This window comes from Ascaphus truei, chromosome 3, assembly GCF_040206685.1.
Source record: "Ascaphus truei isolate aAscTru1 chromosome 3, aAscTru1.hap1, whole genome shotgun sequence".
Lineage (NCBI taxonomy): Eukaryota > Metazoa > Chordata > Amphibia > Anura > Ascaphidae > Ascaphus > Ascaphus truei.
This window is the reverse complement of record NC_134485.1, coordinates 73,301,370-73,321,184: the sequence shown is the minus strand read 5'-3', so window position 1 is coordinate 73,321,184 and position 19,815 is coordinate 73,301,370. Positions and strand designations below refer to the sequence as shown.

The following is a 19,815-nucleotide window of genomic DNA, read 5'->3' as shown; positions in this document are numbered from 1 at the left end:
GCATAGCGGCGGCCATTACAGCTTCACACAGGCGCAGTAAAGATAGCGCACGCGGTCCCAATGCTAAAGAGGTCCTGAGTGGACTACAATTCCCAGCAGCCTCTGGGGACTGCCCTTTCACCCACATCATGTGCAGCCAGCCAGCAAATAGAGTTTGCAACTTCTCCTGTTGGAGAAGGATACAATGTTGCAGGGACCACGCTAGTCAGTTGGAGCTGGGAGAAGGAAGGGGGAGGAAGTGTGTAAGGAGCAAGTGGCTTCTTACACTAGGCCAGGTTACCACCAGGCCCCAGGTAAGCCCCACTCCCCACTAGGTTAGTGGGTAAGTTCATAGGGAAGGCCCTTTAGGTAGGGACCCTGCCCTTAGGTGAGTGTAAGTCTAGTCAGTGACACAGCTGCCGTGCTGTGTGCTAGGACAAGAAGAGACAGTGTGGCTTTGAGTGCAGCCACAGCAGTTAGCTTTGACTGTGTCAGTGAAAGGCCCCTCATAGGAAGAAGGGGGGTTGCTTTCTAAGTTATACAGTGTGTGTAATATCACCAGTGCCAGATGCACGTGGGGAGCTGCCAGAGTCTGGGATCAAACAAAATCTACAGCAAGAGATCTTCTGCATGCAGGGGCTGGGGTAGAGGTATACCCCCAGGGCCCAGTTAGTCCCCTGAGACACTGTAGAGGAATAACTGTATGTTATAGGGTCTGCCTTAAGACAGGGACTCCTTCACCATACTCAGAGAGAAAGAAGAATGCTGCATGACAGTGCATGACTGTCAGTACAGCGTGTAGCAGGAAGAGTGCCTGACTCCATAGCAGAGACTGTGGTAAAGGATCATTCCGGCTGGGGATCTCTCCCCTGTGGAGTCAGCGTGTGTATCCATTCCTGCAGAGAGCAGCGCAGTGCGGCGTGGGATCACTGTGCGGTGTTGCTGAGTTCCAAGGATTTTCCTGATCAGGACTGATCCGGGAGGTAGTATATATTAAGTGTACCACCGGGCCCCAACACAGGTAAGTGCTATCCCTCACACTCACACTCTCTTTATTGTTGTGGACACTCAAGGGATGTGTCCAAGCACAGTATTATCAAAGGGACTGAGGGTGATGTGATGATGGACATGTGGGTGAGGTGATGGTATGCATTCAGGGTGATGCAATGTTATTCCTATGATGTATTGATGTTATGCAAAGAGAGTTTCATTGAAGTTATCGTTCATGCTCAGTAAATACTGTTTATTCACATTGTGTGTATTTACTGTATGGTTGTTCTGGTGAGGGCACACTCCCACCACGTTGGGATCCCTCATGAGTGGAGGCGCTGAACCGTATGTAAGTATATACCCCAGGTTCCCCGTGGCGGAAGCTCAGCCCTCCTGTTGCCAAACAGGTACAGCACCACAATGATAAGTAGTCAGATACACCTACCCACCCCAATCTCACTTAGGGTGGGGGAAAGAGGGCTACAATTTAATGTAGCAGCAGATACTGCACCACAACCATGTTTTGTATAGTGACACACTCTGACAGTAAAGGATGAGGTCAAGGAATGAGATTAATAAAAAAAAGATCAAGCAGAGGTTGATGAAAGTTGTTGCTAGGTTGATGAGATAGGGGGTGATCTTTAAATAGTAGTATGTGTGCCTGGCAAGGTATTAATAGTGCTTGCCTTTTTGTGGCTAGAAAAAAAAATAGTTAATAAAGATAGTAAATAAAAATTGTAAATAGTAAATAAAAATATAGTGTTTCATCATGTCGTTGCTCTATGTTATATTCAAGATTCTTTGTTTTATCATCATCATGTATTAACCTTCCAGACACTTAATATTTGAAACTCCTATATCTCGCAAACAAAGCATCAGATTGTAAAAATAAAAACAGCATTGGGAAGTACCAACATAAAACACAAATAAAAAATGACAACTGATCAATGTGGACTGCTGCTGTAAAACAGACCATCCACAAGGTAAGTCAGTTTAAAAAAAATATGTATTGGAGTGGGGGTCTTATTTATATGTATTGGGGGGAGTGGGGTCTTGTTTATATGTATTGGGGGAGTGGGGGTCTTGTTATATGTATTGGTGGAGGGGATCTTGCTAATATGTCTTTTTTTATATGTATTGGGGAGTGGGGTCTTTTTTTATATGTATTGGGGGAGTGGGGGGCTTTTTAAAATACATACGAGGCGGGAGGGGGGGTGATTGAGGAAGAGGGAGTGAGAGGGAAGGGGAGAAATACATGGGGAGAGGGAGGTAAATAGAGGCGACTTGTGAGGTGTGAAATGGGTGGGGGGGCTTGCAATACCGCCGGGGCGGGGGAGTCAACCAGACGTAATACTAGTCCTGGGCCCCGGGAAATCTGTCTGCTGCCCTGCCCACGTCTACTAAGGTGGGGACACCACATAGTCCCAACCAATATATATCACTTCAAAGCTACTGACTATTTGAGTTAAAGGGCTTACCCCTCTATCCATCTAATTATTATCTTTGTATCCGATGCCCCCCATTTTTCTCATGCTCCCCCATCCCCTTTTCAGTTTCTGTGCCCCTCCTCTCCCCCATATGTATACCTACGTTCCGATACCTATATTACTAAATCTAATAGATAAAGTGATTCTGCCCTACTTGAACTGTGCCCCCTTATCCCCCCCCCTCAATCTTGCTTTATTTCTGAACCATCGACTCCCACCCAACCTGTCCCTTTTCCCTAAAAACACAAAATTAAAAAAAAAAAAGATCATGTCCGATTACCTTATTTATGGGATATGAATAACATAGACACCGGCTGCAAAGCAGAAGCTCGTAGGATCACAATTTAAAAATAGCACTTTAATGTGAATAATTAATGTGATGACAGTTCTCAGTCACTATAACAACTTTCACACGCAAGCTCAGAACCCAAACCCACGCACCATATATATTTGTGTCAAAAGGGGTGCTACTGAGATTGTGACCTCATGTGTATAACAAAAAGCCCCCGTGCAACATCCAATATGACAAATCATATAGTTAAATACTTTCTGTTTTTCTTCATAAGTGTCATTTAGTTCAATTTTTTGGCCGAAGCATTTTAAGCTTGCCAACCACGTCACGGTGCCCCCTCTTTTGCAAGTCCTAACACTACTGATGACACTGCAGCCGCGCGACCGCGACCCGGGAAACGGTAAGTGGCCCGGAAGGATTAACTATGCGTTAATCCTCCCGAGTCATCAGCCGGCAGAGGGACAGTCTCGAAGAGCTGCGCAGAGAGAGCAGAGAAGCAGTCTCTCTCTGCGTCTCCCTGAGCAGCTCTGTTTTCGGGGCCGTGATCGCGCATTGCGAGTGGCGGCCGCAGGAGAACGCTACAAAGTGAACAGTAAGTCTGAACACATACTGTATGTAGCTTCTTCCCACTCCCTCAGCTGCCTAATGACAGTGCGCTGATAAATTCTGCCCCACTCCTCTCCTGTGCTAATCACTAGTTCCCAGAGTAAGGAGTGGGGCAGTATTCATCAGTGTGCCAGCATTAAGACGTGGACTGGAGATGGGAGAAGCCCACGGCTGTAACGTCCCTTCTGTACCATATATATGTGTGGGGGGCTCAAGGTCCTAAGTGCCTTTTAAAGTGGCCTACCACTGATCTAGAATCATGAAGGCCCAGATTCACTAAAGGGTGCTAAGCTTTATCACTGCTTATCTCCTGCTTTATTACTGCTTATCTCCTATTCAAATGAATTGGCGTTAAGGTGTTCAAAAGTCTAGCACCAAGTTTAATGCATGTGGACCAGAGGACGCTGTGTGAGTGAACATCTGTCCAGTGCCCCCAGTGGTCACAGAATATATTGCAGTTTACAGGAGACATACAGAGACAGCAAATTTGGTCAGACACAGAAACGAGTGGGAAACTGCATGCAACTATATTTTGCCAGAGTAGATACTCTGAAAACATGCCTGAGAGGGGAGGAGCCGTTGCTGAGGGGGGAGAGGATGTTAAAAGGGAAACATATATAGCCATGGCTGGGCCAGTTACCTTTCTGCCTTCCCTGTGACGTAAGTTCTAGTAAGATGCAGACAGTGACAGGCTGTCCTATGGGACTTTTCCCCACTCCTGCAGCCTCTGTAAGTGGCAGAAGTGGAGATGACATGGGAGTCTGCGTCTGTCCAATAAGGATGCAGAGCCTGTGCCCTCCCCTTTTGCACCAAGGAGGAGGTGTCCTAAATTATAGAGATGAACCCAGCCCTCACAGGGTGAGGTTCAGGCAGTTCCTTCTTCCGCTTCAAGGTATGAGGATGTAAGCCACGTCTCCTCCCCGCTGGGAGGAAGACATGTGCTCAGTCCCTCATGGGCTGGGTGCAATCCACTACTCTAGTGAGGCCTCATCATTACCAGCAGGCCTGTACCATCCAGGAGCTTGGAAGCTACAGTATCCTGCCAACTGATTGCAATCGCTGTAAGAACATCAGCAGTGGCTGCATAATAAAGACCATCCCTTTTTATACAGTATTTCTGGCTGAGTAGCAATCTATTGGATAGATATATGGGGATAAAAGACTGTCATGGTGGGGATTGCCTTCATTACTACTGGAGCCCACTATGGCTGGAGGCGCTGGCACCAAGAAAGAATATCATGGATCACCATAAGCCTGTCCTGTTTCCCCATGTCATCGCGGAACTCTCAGCATCTCCTGAGCCAAACAGTTACTGAGTTCCACACAGGACTGTAGCCAGTGTAAATCTTCCAGAAGGGGGAGGGGGGAAGCAGTGCTACACATACAAAACACTAATAATAATACAAAAATGTTGCCTATAATAGAAGTATTTCCTGAAGGATAGGGTATTACATAGCTTTGGGTTAAATGCTCCAACCTAGCCATTATTAACCAGGTAGTGGCCTGTTACTTAGGGATTCTTTTTTTAAATATTAAGATCCTACAAATATATTAAGATATCCTACATTGTTAATATTAATAGAATAAAGATATACATGGGGCACTTCCAATGCCAGGTGAAGACTAGCCCATCCCTCAGCCTATGTTCTAAATAGAGGGCTATAATGGTATGAACAAAAAATAAGGATGGAGGCACAAAAGAACTGCTGCAACAAGTTGCTGAGTTTTGCTGCATATACTGTAAGTGCAGCAGGGTCCCCCCTGGCCGTCCTCACCTGCGCAGAGTAGCGGGTACCCCCGCACCATATCAAGCAGTTGCAGGGGCTCCCAGCAACATCAGTGCCAGGGCGCTGCCATTTTGCGTGCGTTCGCACATGCGCGGGAAGTCGTGCATGTCGCAGTGTAGCCCCAGGAGTACCGGTGACCATGTTGCGACTGGCACTGGGTTCGCGCATGTGCGGTGCATATGAGAAGTCGCGGCGGCCATTACCTGTAGTGCAGGGCCCCCTAGATGTTGCGCATGTGCAGGAAAGTGGCGCGGCGGCCATTAGTCTAGCGCAGGCGCAGATAGAGAGAGCTAGGCGGCCATTAGAGAGGCGCCCATGCGGTCCTGATAGGGAAAAGCCCCAGAGTGGACTACAACTCCCAGCAGCCTCTGGGGACTGTCCTATGATCCCTGTCACATGCAGTCAGACAGCCACTAAGGCTGACAGATTCTCATGCTGCATGTGGATACATTGTTGTGTGCAGACAGGAAGAGTTAGTTGGAGCTGGGATAAGGGAGGGGGAGGTAGGTGTAGGGAGCAAGTGGCTTCTTAAACTAGGCCAGGTTACCCCCAGGCCTCAGCTAGGCCAAACTCACCAGTAGATGTGTAGCTGCTGTGTAGGGAAGGCCCTAAGGTAGGGACTTTGCCCTTTTAGCAGTAGCTTAGTCAGTGATACAGACGCTGCTGTGTGCTCTGACAAGAAGGGAGCAGTGTGACAAGTGTGTCTGGGATCAGACCTTCATCACTCAAGATAGAGACTCTGTGTGCTGATATTATCTGGATTGGGAGAGGACGCCATTGCTGCGGATTCGGTGTTGGACGCAGACGGGTCCTTTTCTGTTGTTGCTGAACCTGGGCGGAGGTAAGTGCACCAACTGTACCCTACATAGCGGTTTCCTTACAGGCGCTGATCACGCCTAGTGGGTGGGTTGCTGGACTATTGGGACACTTGGGTATAGGTGTAAGGGTATAGCCCAGTTAGGGGCAAGGTTATAGCTGCTAGCTAGTGGCAGAGGGTAACACGGCTGTGTTGCTATATGTGATGTGATGTTATTGTTTTGCCCATATAGTAAACAGTTACATATATACTCCATTGTATGTGTTTCCTATTTGTGGGTCCTGTGTCAGGGGTCATTCTATATACCTGGAATCCCTGCACAGGTGGAGGCGCTGTAAGCATATATTCCAGGATACACCCCAGGCTCCCAGTGGCGGAGGTTCAGGCCTCCTGTGAGCCTAACAGGTATTGCACCACACTGTAACATATGTAGATTTCCCCATATGGTCCCTATCTGCGATTGCGGGGGGGGGGGGAATAACCGTTACATAAGTGTTACGTTTTGGGGTCACAGTCCCTTACTCAGACAATAAGCCCCCCATTGTTAATATTGTATGTATTTTTAACACTTATTCTAGTTTGGCTAGTCTTATTTTGCCTATTTATGTAGTGGCCAATATATACATAGGCAAGGTAGGCCTAACCCCAGCCCTGGGTAGGCGCTAAAATTTAGCGTAGGTGCTAAAAAGTGGCGTTATTTTGGGGGCGGTAGGCTGATGTCTTCAGGTATTGGAGATTAGTGAATAGCATGTTAAGGAGTAATTTAACTTACACATATTGCATCTGTAAAAACTAGTGTTATTGTATGTAATAACCCGTTTAAACGCACTTTTTTTTTTTTTTACTCTTATCGGAATTTAGTCAATCTGGGCCTCGGGTTAATTCAATAAATTAATATTCAAGTCAATTAAAGTTCTTGGACGATCATGGTGCAATCGGCCTAAGGCCCTTATTCAATAAGCTCTTAACTGGCTAATCTTAGCAGGATCGGCTAAAAACTGCCATTTACTGTAAGTCAATCAACAATTTCCATTTGTGCTTCGATCGGCCGATTTGACGCTTATTGAATAAGGGGCCTAGCAAGTCCCAACAATGTTTCTTGGTCTCTGCTTGCTACGTAAAAGAGGCTCTCACTGGTAGGAAGTATGCAGTAATATTATACAGTTGTGCCATATGGCATGTTTTAGGAGGAGAGCTGTCATACACCTTTAAATAATATATATCTAGCATTCTTTTTGGGAACTGATGGATCTAAATACAGAGGGAATAACAGCACATAGATAAGCTGCTGTTCGCCCTAACAACATTCATTTTCATCAAGCAGAAGCCACACCAGAGAGAATTAAACATATGTGACTCCTGCCCCAGGAGGTGCAATTATATCCTATTACTGCTGCCAGAAATTGTTGCATAATTAAAGATGCAATACCTCCAAAAATTGTTTTTACAGCAACATATAAAAGCAGATACCTCTTTTAATTATCCAGTGTTCTTTTTTTAATTTAATTTTTTTTTATATTGATCCGTAGGAATGATGTAATTTAGTTTTAGGAAGCAAAAGCATTGTATTATAAGAGAGGGAACGGCAGCCATTTTTTTAACACCTAAAGTGTAAAATTTACAGATCTTACTAGAGTACTGCAGCATAAAAAGTTACAAATCACTTACAGCAGGGGCTCTCAACTCCAGTCTTCAAGACCCCCCCCCCCCCAACAGGTCGGGTTATAAGGATGTCCCAGCTTCAGCACAGGTGGCTCAATCAGTGGCTCAGTCTAAGAGTGAGCCACCTGTTCTGAAGCAGTGACTGATTGAGTAACCTATGCTGAAGAAAGGATATCCTGAAAACCTGACCTTTAGGGGGGTGTTGAGGGCTGGAGATGGGGACCCGACTTACGGACATTATATACAGGCTGTTTGGTGTGTGATAACGAGAAGGAAAGTCTTCATTTTTACTTGTGCAACAGAACAGTAATCCGATAAAATGTCCCTGGGATTTTAGTCAGCTGAATACATTTCTAGGCTACAAATCTTTAGTTGTTCAAAAATCCAGGATTTTAATGGACAGAATCCCAAAATGTTATGTGTGTATATATAGCCAGCTCACCTGATGGCTACTACTTTGCCTGGCAGTAAACCCTGGTACAATCAGGTTGCCAGTAGTTGATATGGGGTTTTCCCCCTCCGAGGAGCTGCACTTGAGTGACAGCGTGTGGCGGTGACATCAGGCCTAGGCATGACCAATCATGAGCCAGACCTGGTGCCCTCCTCCTGGCTGTACTTAAGGGCAGTATCACCCAAATTTAACAGTGCCTTTCCCCACTTGAGGAAGGCAGGTCACACAGTGGAGACACAAAATGAATGTGCCCCCTAAAAGAATTCACTAAACTGCACACCAACAAAGTGTAAAAGTTAACTTTTAATAGATTTACTTAAAACATATATATGATGCATTTGTCCTATCAGAACTTTATTTATGTGCCATCAGCAGGAATGTGGCTGTTTGAGATCATCAGCCCACTTCTGCCTATTGAATGCCTTTGCCTTAGTACTGGTAGCAACATTGGACAATTTCTGAGTCCCTGCGCATGCGCAATATGTTTGGGCAGAAATAATAAATAATTTCTAAGTCCCCGCGCATGCGCAATATGAACGGCCAGAAATCGCAAAGAATTTCTAAGTCCACGCACATGCGCAATACGCATGGGCCTAAATGGAAATAATTTCTAAGTCCCCGCGCATGCGCTAAACGAACGGGTAGAAATCGCAAAGAATTTCTAAGTCCCCGCGCATGCGCAATACGCATGGGCCTGAATGGAACAATTTCTAAGTCCCTGCGCATGAGTAATACGAACGGGCAGAAATCGCCAAAAAAATTCTAAGTCCCCGCGCATGCGCAATACGCACGGGCCTGAATGAAATTATTTCTAAGTCCCCGCGCATGCGCAATACGCACGGGCCAAAATGGAAACATTTTCTAAGTCCCCGCGCATGCGCAGTAGACATCATATGCGTCGCTAATGATTTATGGCCTTAGAAGCTCTGCAAATGATCGGAAAAACATGTAAACACGGCAAAATAAAAGTACAATGCTAAGGATTCCACAGAGATTGCATTTCAGTAGCATTTGAGTAGTTTATTGAGTCAGTTTGGGCGCGAGCTCAGTGTGCATGTGCAACAGCTGATAGCTATTGATTTTGCAATTACGGTACTGAAAGGGTATAAAAGGGTTCAGCCCTCTCTCCCCCAGTAAAATTTGTCCCTGACGAAGCTCCTTTGCTGGAGGGAAACGCACGTTGGACGCACAATGTTGTTTTAATGTAGTGTCTGCAGTCTCCTGGTTCTATCTGTGTAGACCCTAGTAGTCAGTTATTTATTTCCACAGTCAGTGTGCCTGCATTTCCTGCTCTCCATGACAGGTGTTTTCACAGAACCCTACTGTGAACTCACCTCAATATTGCTGTGGTTGTCAGCTTCATTATGCTGTGAATTTACTATCATTATCACTGCATGTGCTAGCTCTATCACTTAAGCACTCGCATTCTAACATACTGTTAATTTTTCATTGAAGTGCCTAGTGATATCAAATATAGCAGGATAGCTGGATATTCATTCAATCAACCGGTCGCTGACTTGTACATATATATACACACTTACCATCTGGTCTCACAGTTGCTCCAGAGGGGTTAATACCCTGACTCACAGCATCCCCTGTCCTCTATATCCCACCAACATTAAGTTGTCAACTGGGATAGCATAATCATATATTTGATGACACGGATGCTTGGTAGTGTTGATTTAATATATTTTTAAACTCACAGTACACAACTGTTTGGTAATATATGTTTTAAGTAAATCTATTAAAAGTTTACTTTTACACTTTGTTGGTGTGCCGTTTAGTGAATTCTTTTAGGGGGCACATTCATTGTCTGAACCATTCCCACTGATCAGCAGCATAAAACCTCACTTATCAGGTTGTATTATCAATTTATATATAAGTCACTATTTTGTTTTAGCACAGACCACATTGAGCGCAATTCTTTTTGTTTTCACTTTAGTCTCTAGTTCACTTTTGCTGCACAGGTTGGTCTGTTTGTGGATTTATCACAACTGTTTAATTAATACAGTTTTCTACATATGTATACACTTTTCTATATTTTCAAGTAAATATTTATATTATTTTATATTATTGAATTTACATTTAATTAGTGATTTAATTGTTGCACACGTCACTATGGCTTGGTCACTATCAAGCTGTAGAGAAAAGAGGGCTGCATTATTTGATTCAATGTTTAAAGATGAAACACATGTTTTTGAGGATGAATATATAATTGACATTCCTGTTGAAACCCATTTCAAGCAATTAGAAAATTTGCTACTAACCGAAACAAAACAATGGTTAGAACGTAACACTATCCAAAGATATTTGGACTGCGGGAGAGTACCCCGTGGGTTACGTTTCCAAAAGAATCCCACTTTTGGAAGGGATAACATCCAATTTATGAAAGAATGGGATAGAATTCAAGAGGAATGTTCAAGAGAATTAATGAGATTGATCATCTTTGAACGCAGTAGGACAATTGCAGCTTTAGAAAAAGATATTTGTAAAAAAATTAAAGTTTTGGAGCCGTTAGTTATACATACTGACTGCTCCAAACTGGAATGCGAACTCAAAATGACTTTAGAGTCAACGACGGAGGAGATTATGCTTAACAAGCAGAAGAAATTTTATCGTGATAAACACGATTATGATAATGGTCGACAAAAGGATTGGAATAGATCCGAAAGGGAAAAAGTCACTGTGTCAAATGGTCAATATCCCCCCAAAAAATATCATGGTAATAATTACCAAAAGAATAAAAGAGATAATAGTCTCCATTTTGAGGGTGAAAGGGTCCATAAGGAACAAACTAAAAATCAATATAGACCAGCTACAAACTATAGAAAAAAGTCACAAGACAAGCGTCATAATAGTTATAATAAGAGGAGGGATAGCTCCAACAATAGGTCAGAGTATACTCACAAAGAACAACATAAGAAAGATACTCACCAGAAAGAAAAACAATATGACCATCAGAGGGCAAATACACCCCCAAAGAAAGACCGTGAGCAAACATCCCCTAAGAAATCCCTTTTTCTGGAGGAACTCAAGCAGAGATACTTGGGTTCGAAGGAAAAGGGGAATACAGCAAGAGAGAAAGAAAAGAAAATTATAGAGACCCCCAGGTCACAAAAAAGACACCACTCACCAGAAGAGGAACAAGAGCAGGGTGTAAGACCAAAACAAAGAAGGGAGTCGAACTAACGAAAAAAGATTCTTTTAAAGGTATTTTTAATTTATCTAATGTTGATCTGACTTTATGTCAAAAACTGGTTCTGAGCAAAGGACTTAAATTTTCACAATCAAGCGGTCCCAATGGTTTTCAGTTATTTTCTGACCTGCATAGGTTTACTAGGAACCTGACATTAAAAAGGCATTTCCTAAAAAAAGAGACAGGAATTGACCATAGTGATCCAATTGTAAGTACAGATTCTACTGACACAGACCCACATTTGACACTTTGTCAACATAGTGATTTTAAACCACCTTCAAGGTTTTATCCGGCCCAAAGTAAAGGGAGTTTTATTGATTCATTTTTTAATATAGTTAATAATGAATTTACATCACTGGTCAAAAATTTTAAAACATCTGATATACCTCACAATCTTAGTTATCGTGAACATTTAGCACTTAAAGAACTTCAAGATAGGAATGATTTAATCATAAGGCAGGCAGATAAAGGTGGAGGAGTAGTCATCCAAAACCGCGCTAGCTACGAAAAGGAGGCCATGCGCATTTTGAATGACCCTGACAACTATAACAAACTTGGTCATGATCCGACAAATATGTTTGTTTCTGAGCTACAGAGCCTTCTGGATGAGGCTGTTGCATCCACAGTATTATCTAAATTAGAATACCAATTTTTGAATGTTTTATTCCCCACTATACCAGTGTATTATCACCTTCCCAAGATACACAAGGCCTCGATCGATCCACCGGGTAGACCCATAATCTCTGGAATTGGATCCTTAACATCAAACTTGTCACAGTATGTGGATTTTTTTCTGCAAAAATATGTGAAAATACTGCCATCATATATTAAAGATACCACTGCCGTTCTAAATCTAGTAAAAACCATTCAATGGCAAGAAGGGTATAGATGGGCAACGTTTGATGTTCAATCCCTTTATACATGTATTCCCCATGATAAAGGGATTGGGGCAATAAAAGAGACGCTATCCAGAGATATGGATCTTCACCCTTTAAATTGTGAATTTATTATCGATGCCATTACTTTTATATTGTCACACAACTATTTTCTATTTTTGAATCAGTTCTATCTACAGTTGTGTGGCACCGCCATGGGGACGCGATTTGCTCCCAGTTATGCGAACATATACATGGGGATATGGGAAGATAACTTTATATGGCACAATAACCCATTTGCTAATCGAGTTATTGTATGGCAAAGATATATCGATGACGTCTTGTGTGTCTGGGAGGGTGATGAAGACACTCTGGAGCTCTTTAAGATCTATCTGAACTCGAATGACTACAATTTGAAATTTACATCTGAGTCAAATGAAAGTCAGATAGATTTTTTGGATCTAAGTTTAATGTCAAGGGTGGGTGACAACATTAACACTAAAACTTTCTTTAAAAAAGTGGATACTAACAGCTTCCTTCTGTCTTCCAGCAATCACAAAAGATCCTGGATTGACAACATACCCCAAAGTCAGTTTATGCGTATTAAACGAAATTGCAGTCTTCAAGCTGACTTTGAAATTCAATCGGTCTCTCTTTTAGATAAATTTATAGAACGTGGGTATGATAAGGCTCTTTTGCTCAGCTCTTTGGAAAAAGTCGATAGAATGGATAGGGACTCTCTACTGATCCAGAAGATGAAAAGAACAACAAATGATGAGGTAGATGACAAACTAAAAGTCCCATTCATTACAGAGTTTAGCTCAGTGAGTACTAATGTACAAAAAATAATTAACAAAAACTGGGGCATTCTCTGTAATGATCCTATTTTGGGGCCCTCTCTCCAAAATAAACCAAGCTTTATTTATCGTCGGGCCAAGACCCTTAAGCACTTCCTAGCACCTAGTGATATTGGTTTCCCTACTAATATGTCACTGGAGCCATCATGGATGCCGACTAAACCAAACGGCAACTTTTGCTGTGGGAAGTGCAAAGCCTGCAAAATGTTAAGTTCTAACCGTAAATCTTTCATATCTAACACGACTAAGGAAAAATTCACAGTGAAAGATTGCATATCTTGTAAATCCACATATGTGGTATATTTATTGCAGTGTCCCTGTGGATACCAATATGTTGGGCGAACTAAAAGATTTCTAAGAGTCAGGATTTTAGAACACGCTAGAAATATTAGATTAGGATTAGAACAACATAGCGTGTCTAGACATTTTAAAATCAAACATAACTGTGACTCTTCGCTCCTGACATATGTGGGAATTCAGATTGTACAATCAGGTAGACGTGGTGGTGACAGAGACAAAAAATTGTCCAAACAAGAAAGTCTGTGGATATACAAACTCCAGACTCTGTCTCCACTAGGTCTAAATGAGGAGATTGACGTATGGTCTCTTTTCTAACTAGAAATTTTTCAATTAAACATAAACTGCACCAGTGTTTTAATAAGTATTAAATTAATTATTTTATAATATTTTACAAAATTTATATAATTAATACCTCTAATGATTATGAGAATACTTTCTCTCTCGAAATAACTTTAACAAACTTCATCCCCTAAGATCTATTCCTAGACCATTACATTACCCTATAGATTTCCATGTGTATTTATATATATTCACTAGAAATCATATGTTAATCTATGTTATTCTTAACCATTGGGAGTTAGCACTTTACATCTCTAAATGTGATTTTTATTTTGTGACTAACTTTTTGTCTCTTTATTTTTAGAGTCTTGATTTGATATATATATATATATTTAAAGTCTTGATTTGAGTTATTAAAGTTTATTATTAATTTAAGTGTGCTCTATCCCATGTATGGTTTTTCTAAAATGTCTTTGTAACTTGAGTCCCTCCACGGGATGAGTGAATGTCTCTCCAGGTGGGGGGAGTTGAAAACAATTACTTTGAACCAATAGCAATAATGCTGAGTGTATAAGAACCGCCCTTGGAATCTCCTCCATCATTCCCTGACGAAGTACGAAAGTACGAAACGCGTAGGAGAGGGCGCGTTCCTTTATTCTTTACATATACTCCCATTGCGGCATTATATTGGGATATTTATTTCATTGCGGGACCTGTATGGGACTCTGTATACTGCCCGACTGCAAATCGCCAAGGAGTGACGCACTAAAGACGCGACCGGCTGAGAGACGCTGCCGGATGACGTCACACGCCAACGTGGACTAAGCAGGAAGAGACGCGGTGATCTACCCCCGAAATCAACTGCTGCGAGTTCCGTGAAGGCGCGGGAAGGTTCCCCAACGCTGTGAACCGAGCTGAGCTGTATACTCTGCATACAGATATCAGCATTCTGAGGGAGGACGTCCAATTCCTGGTGCCTGTATCCCGTTGTGCCTGCCGAGTGGTAACATGTCCCTAACATGTCTTGCTTTTAACCCTTCTTTTTGATGTACGTGCAATACTCACCTTACCCTTTATAAAATTATTTAAATTTACTACACAATGGTTTTTTTGCGCTGTTCTCTTTTTGTCTCTACCACACGATCTATAATGGCCACATCTCCCACCGGGTGGGGGAAACACCGTTACATATACAGTATATATAAGAAAACAGTGATATTGCGCAGGATTTCATTAATTTTCCAAATCTGTTACTTTGAAATGTGTGACCTAATTTTTGACAGGTTTATACAATGTTTATGGTCTAAAAACACGTGACGGAAAAGCCTATTCAAAATTATTTTGTTTCTTGGAAATCTAGGTTCAATGAAAAAGAAGTGAATTAGTAACATCTCAAGTAACATCAACTTCAACTGAAGCTGTAGGAATAAAACCCGTCCTGAACTTCGGTTTCAGGCCCGATAGGCCCGAGAGCACGGCACCTGTATATGGGGGGATGGGGGAGGGGAATTTTTGTCATGCCAAAATTTTGCTACCCAAGGCCTGGGCCTATCGGGCCTAATGGGGAATCCATCACTGCTGTATATACCTTATTACCTCTATGTACAGCTCAACCCCATTATAACGCGATCTGTTACAACGCGAATCCACTTATAACGCGATGCAAGCGGGGCTCCCAATTTCCGTATTTATGGATACTTTACAACACGATTATTGGTGTCCTAAATACTTTATTGTACAATGCATACAATTGTACATTATGTCTAACGCGATCCGCTTATAACGCAATGTGATTCTTTGGACCCCAAGCGCAGCGTCATAAGGGGGTTGAGCTGTATCTGGCTTTGCATGTTTGTAATTGTTTTTTGTAATATACATTTCTCTGCACCCCATTGTACCACACTGTTGATGAATATATTGGCGCTTTACAAATAAACAATAATAATAATATACATTTTTATATACAGTATAGGCAGATGTAGCCAACATTACTGCCCGTTAATGTGCCCATGTTCTAAAGAAGTTGGGAGTAGTCTGACCGTTTCCTGCAGAGAGGAGGCTCAAAAAGGAACATTCAGGACGGATATTATGTGGCAAAAAAATAATCAAAAAGTTATTATTTACTTTCCAAAGAATCTGTTAAAATAAAAAGAAGAGAAGATATACAGGTAATTATGTTACTCATTGGAGTCAATTACGTGAAATTGCGTGGAAATATTGGAATATACTTTTACAGGATTCACAAGTAAAATATTTTCTGGGAACATACCGAAAGATGGCAGCAAGAAGAGCACAGGAACTAAAAGACCCTTTGGTTAGAAATCACTTCAGAGCCCTGGGGAGGAAGGTGAAACAAAAAATGAGGTTGAAATGTACTATTAAAGGGGATTTTTCCTGTGGGGGGCTGGATGTAAAGCCTGCAAAATCATGTGGGAAAACTAAGACTATCAGTGATGCAAATAATAAAGGGAATTTCAACATACAAACTCTTACATTAATTGTAAGTAAAGGAGAGGTGTATATGTTACAGTGCAATTGCTCTAACATGTACATCGGAAAAACTAAAACTATGAAGAAGAGCTCTGGAACATTATAAAGATGTTATTAATAATACAAATGAAAAAGTAGTGTAGAAAGATATTTCAATGACCAGCATAATGGGAAGGTTGAATTATTGGGATGCATTGGGATAGAGGTGGTGATTGGGATAGAATCTTAGTTAAACATGAATCAAAATGGATATGTAGTTTAGACTCCATGGGGAAAAATGGGCTTAATGTTAAATTCAAATGCTCAATGTTTCACTGAAAGTGAACGCTGCCATATGAACATTAGTGTATAAATTGTGTTTTGGAATAATGATTTGTCTATTATGTGCTGCTGATATTTTGCCATCCACTTCTGGTGGGAGGGACAATAAAATGGAAGTAGGAAGGACTCACAGATAGCACGGAAGAAGTCCTCAGTGTGAGGAGGCGAAACGCGTGTCGGCCATGCTGGGAGAAGTATGTTCGTTGAGTGGCCATGCTGCTGAATTATCCCTGAAGTTATGCTGTGAGAAACAAAATCACAAAACTCACCCTGAACCCTGTATGTGACCAGACTGATGATCAGTACATAATATGGAGCAAGCGGAGTACAACTTCACTAGTTGTGGTTTGTTTTCATTACCAGCAATTTCACGAAAGTTTGAAGTAAGAGTGTTCAAGATCACATTGCTGCTGCAATTGAACGGATGATGGTGGGAATAATTTTATTGCTGGTTACAACATATGACGGTTTTGAAACATTCCTCAGCTGCCCAATACCGAACGTAGCTGAACAAATCAGGTTCTTAATTGTCCTGGTGTTGATGTCTGAGGGCAATACAGTAGTAAGAGACCCGTGTCCAGTTAACTTCAGCATACAATCTGGGAAATCAGAATTACATTGTGAAAGATCATGAAAATTGCTCCACATGCACGAAAATAATGGATACAGTAGTGTATTAATGTTTGGGATATCACACCTGTGTCCGGTCAATATATCTCTTTTTGGGGACTTGATCAAGTGCATACATATATTATATAAGGCATATTCATAGACTACTTATTTCAGCACCTTATTGGGTGTTAGCTAACAATGTATTGACCATAATATGTATTTCTGTAGGTTTAAGGTGCAGCATTCAGATATTTGGGGAATTTTTGTAGTGGTTAATATTTTATATATGGGTTAGGCGTTAGGGCATTGTGACAGGGTGTAGTCAGGTACTGATAATTATGCCTGGGAAACCTACATCTGAGTCCTTCATCCAGCACTCAGAAGTTAACCCAGTAAGAATAGTTGGGCAATCAGGAAGTAATAATAATAATAATAGCATGTTCTTGTATTTGGACTGTTTTTTTGGCTACCAGTCTGCCCTCCCTGGCAGTAAGCCCTGGTAAGAGCAAGCCTGTAGTAATCATGGGGTTTCCCCACTCCCTGCAGTGCCCTTGAGTGACAGGGGAGGCGGTGTCAGCTAGGCCTGGGTATACCCAATCAGGGGTCAGACCTAGTGCCCTCCTCCTGGCTGTACTTAAGGGGATTGCCGCCCAAACTCTGTAGGTGTTCCTCTCCCCACTGAGAGAGAGGCAGGTCACACAGCAGAGTGCCTGAGATTGGGGCGTTCTCTGTTCCTCTTCCCCTTGGGTGAGAGGGAGTGTATACCCTGACTCCTGATAGAGGGGTTGGGAAGAGCTAGGACAGCTGCAGTGCCCGTGGCCGTAGTGGTTGTCCAGGGACCATACTCCAGCTGGGTAGCTGATCAAGAGAGACTGTATTGGGCAGACCACTGCCGTCCGGTGAGTGCTGACCCATAAAGACTGTTTCTGTTTATATATCTCCTGCCTGGTGTGTGATCTTACTGAGAGGAGAGGGAGTATTTCTACTGTAGGAGATCGCCTCCATTCACCTGGAGTCTACAGCAAATGTTGGCGCTGCACTGCTAAAGAACCACGTGGGTAATGTACCCCAGAAACTTGATCCTGTGTCCCCACTTACATCGGCGGACAGTTCAGCCTTCCTTTTACCAGAAGGTATCATGCACCATATATGTAGTTATAGTCCCGATCCCCCATGGGCTTCTAGCGCCCCCCCCTTACTTACGGGGGTCACGCGTTGGGCAGTGAGCTGTGCGTGTGCCCGTGCCCACGGTGAGCTCCAATAGTGGCGGCGGGAATGCGCTGACAGGGGTGGGCAAGCGCATTGCGGTAGAGTACCGGCGGGGTCAGTGTCAGTGTCTCAGTGCAGGGTCAGTGTCTGTGTAGGATCAGTGTGTCAGTGTCTCACTGCAGGGCCAGTGTCAGTGTCTCAGTGCAGGGTCAGTGTGTGTCTGTGCAGGGTCAGTGTGTCAGTGTGTGCCTGTGCAGGGTCAGAGTGTCAGTGTGTGTCTGTGCAGGGTCAGAGTGTCAGTGTCTCAGTGCAGGGTCAGTGTGTGTCAGTGCAGGGTCAGTGTGTCAGTGCAGGGTAAGTATCAGTGTGTGTCTGTGCAGGGTCAGAGTGTCAGTGTCTCAGTGCAGGGTCAGTGTGTCAGTGCAGGGTAAGTATCAGTGTGTGTCTGTGCAGGGTCAGTGTGTCAGTGTCTCAGTGCAGGGTCAGTGGGTTAGTGTCTCAGTGCAGGGTCAGTGTCAGTGTCTCAGTGCAGGGTCAGTGTGTCAGTGTGTGTCTGTGCAGGGTTTGGAAAAATACCCGGGCGCTATGTCTGTATGGAGTGTATATGGGATAGTCAATAAATAAAATGAAATAAGAAGGGTATAATACGGCCTTTGGATTACACGTGTTTTCTTGTGATGCCCTCCTGTGACTCGAACCCCAACAGGATCTATCCAGGACCCTTAGTAGTAATGGAACACAGAGAAATAGGGGAGCACAGTATGAGGAAGAGTATGAGTTTAAGGAAAGTGAACTTCTTTAACTGGTGATCAATGGAATGAGATCACTCGAATTGATTCATCAGCTTTGGGATAAACTCATTGGGCGGTGAAAATACATACATGTAGATGTATATAGAAATAAATGTATCACTTACACGGCCTTGTGTAAGTTCTATTATATCAAGGTGTCTTTAACTTTCTGCTCTTTCGTATGATGTAGGTTTTTCTTTTGTCTTGCCTTTGTCTCACACGGGTTCTGGGATGTTCCTCGCCGCGGACTTCGCTTCCACCTCCTAGAGGTCTCCCTCTCACAGAAATAGAAAGGCAGTTCAATCGATATAAATCATATATAAACGACAACTGAGGTGCGGGGAGGTGATAAGGGAAAAATAAGATAATAGCCGTCACTCACACGGGCTGATGTGAGTGTTCTCCCGTAAGGGTGTCTTGATTTCACCTTTTTTTGATGTTGAAATACCAAAAGGCTCCAAAAAATGGAGTCTAAAGGTGTTTTGCAGTTGTCTCAAATGGACAATTAAAACAGGGTGCAATAGACCATGTGTGATCACCTAGTAAAGGTAAGAGGGGGGAGGGGGAGATGGAATAAAAATAGATTCAAATACTCACACGGGCCAGCGTGAGTACACACTGGTAGAGGTTTCTTTGACTTCTTTTTCAGTTGTTTTGTTCTCTTGTCTTCCTTAAATTTAGGGTGGGTGTGATTGCTCCATGTAGAGATGGAATACAAACTACAGTGTACAATGCTGTGGTCAGGACATGTGAAGGCTTTATTTAAAAAGTAGATAAAACAAAAAGGTAAAAACTTATGCTAAAACAATGAAGC

At 42.8% G+C, this 19,815-nt stretch overlaps 1 protein-coding gene across 1 annotated transcript in view; it reads right to left on the bottom strand.

Moving 5' to 3' along the window:
• The window catches only part of PPEF1 (protein phosphatase with EF-hand domain 1), a 138,606-nt gene extending 122,735 nt beyond the window's left edge, over positions 1–15,871 (bottom strand). The window contains exon 1 of the mRNA XM_075594287.1: positions 15,848–15,871. The gene's annotated coding sequence lies outside the window, so the exon portion shown is untranslated. The remainder of the gene's footprint in view (positions 1–15,847) is intronic.
• Positions 15,872–19,815: the final 3,944 nt, after the last annotated feature.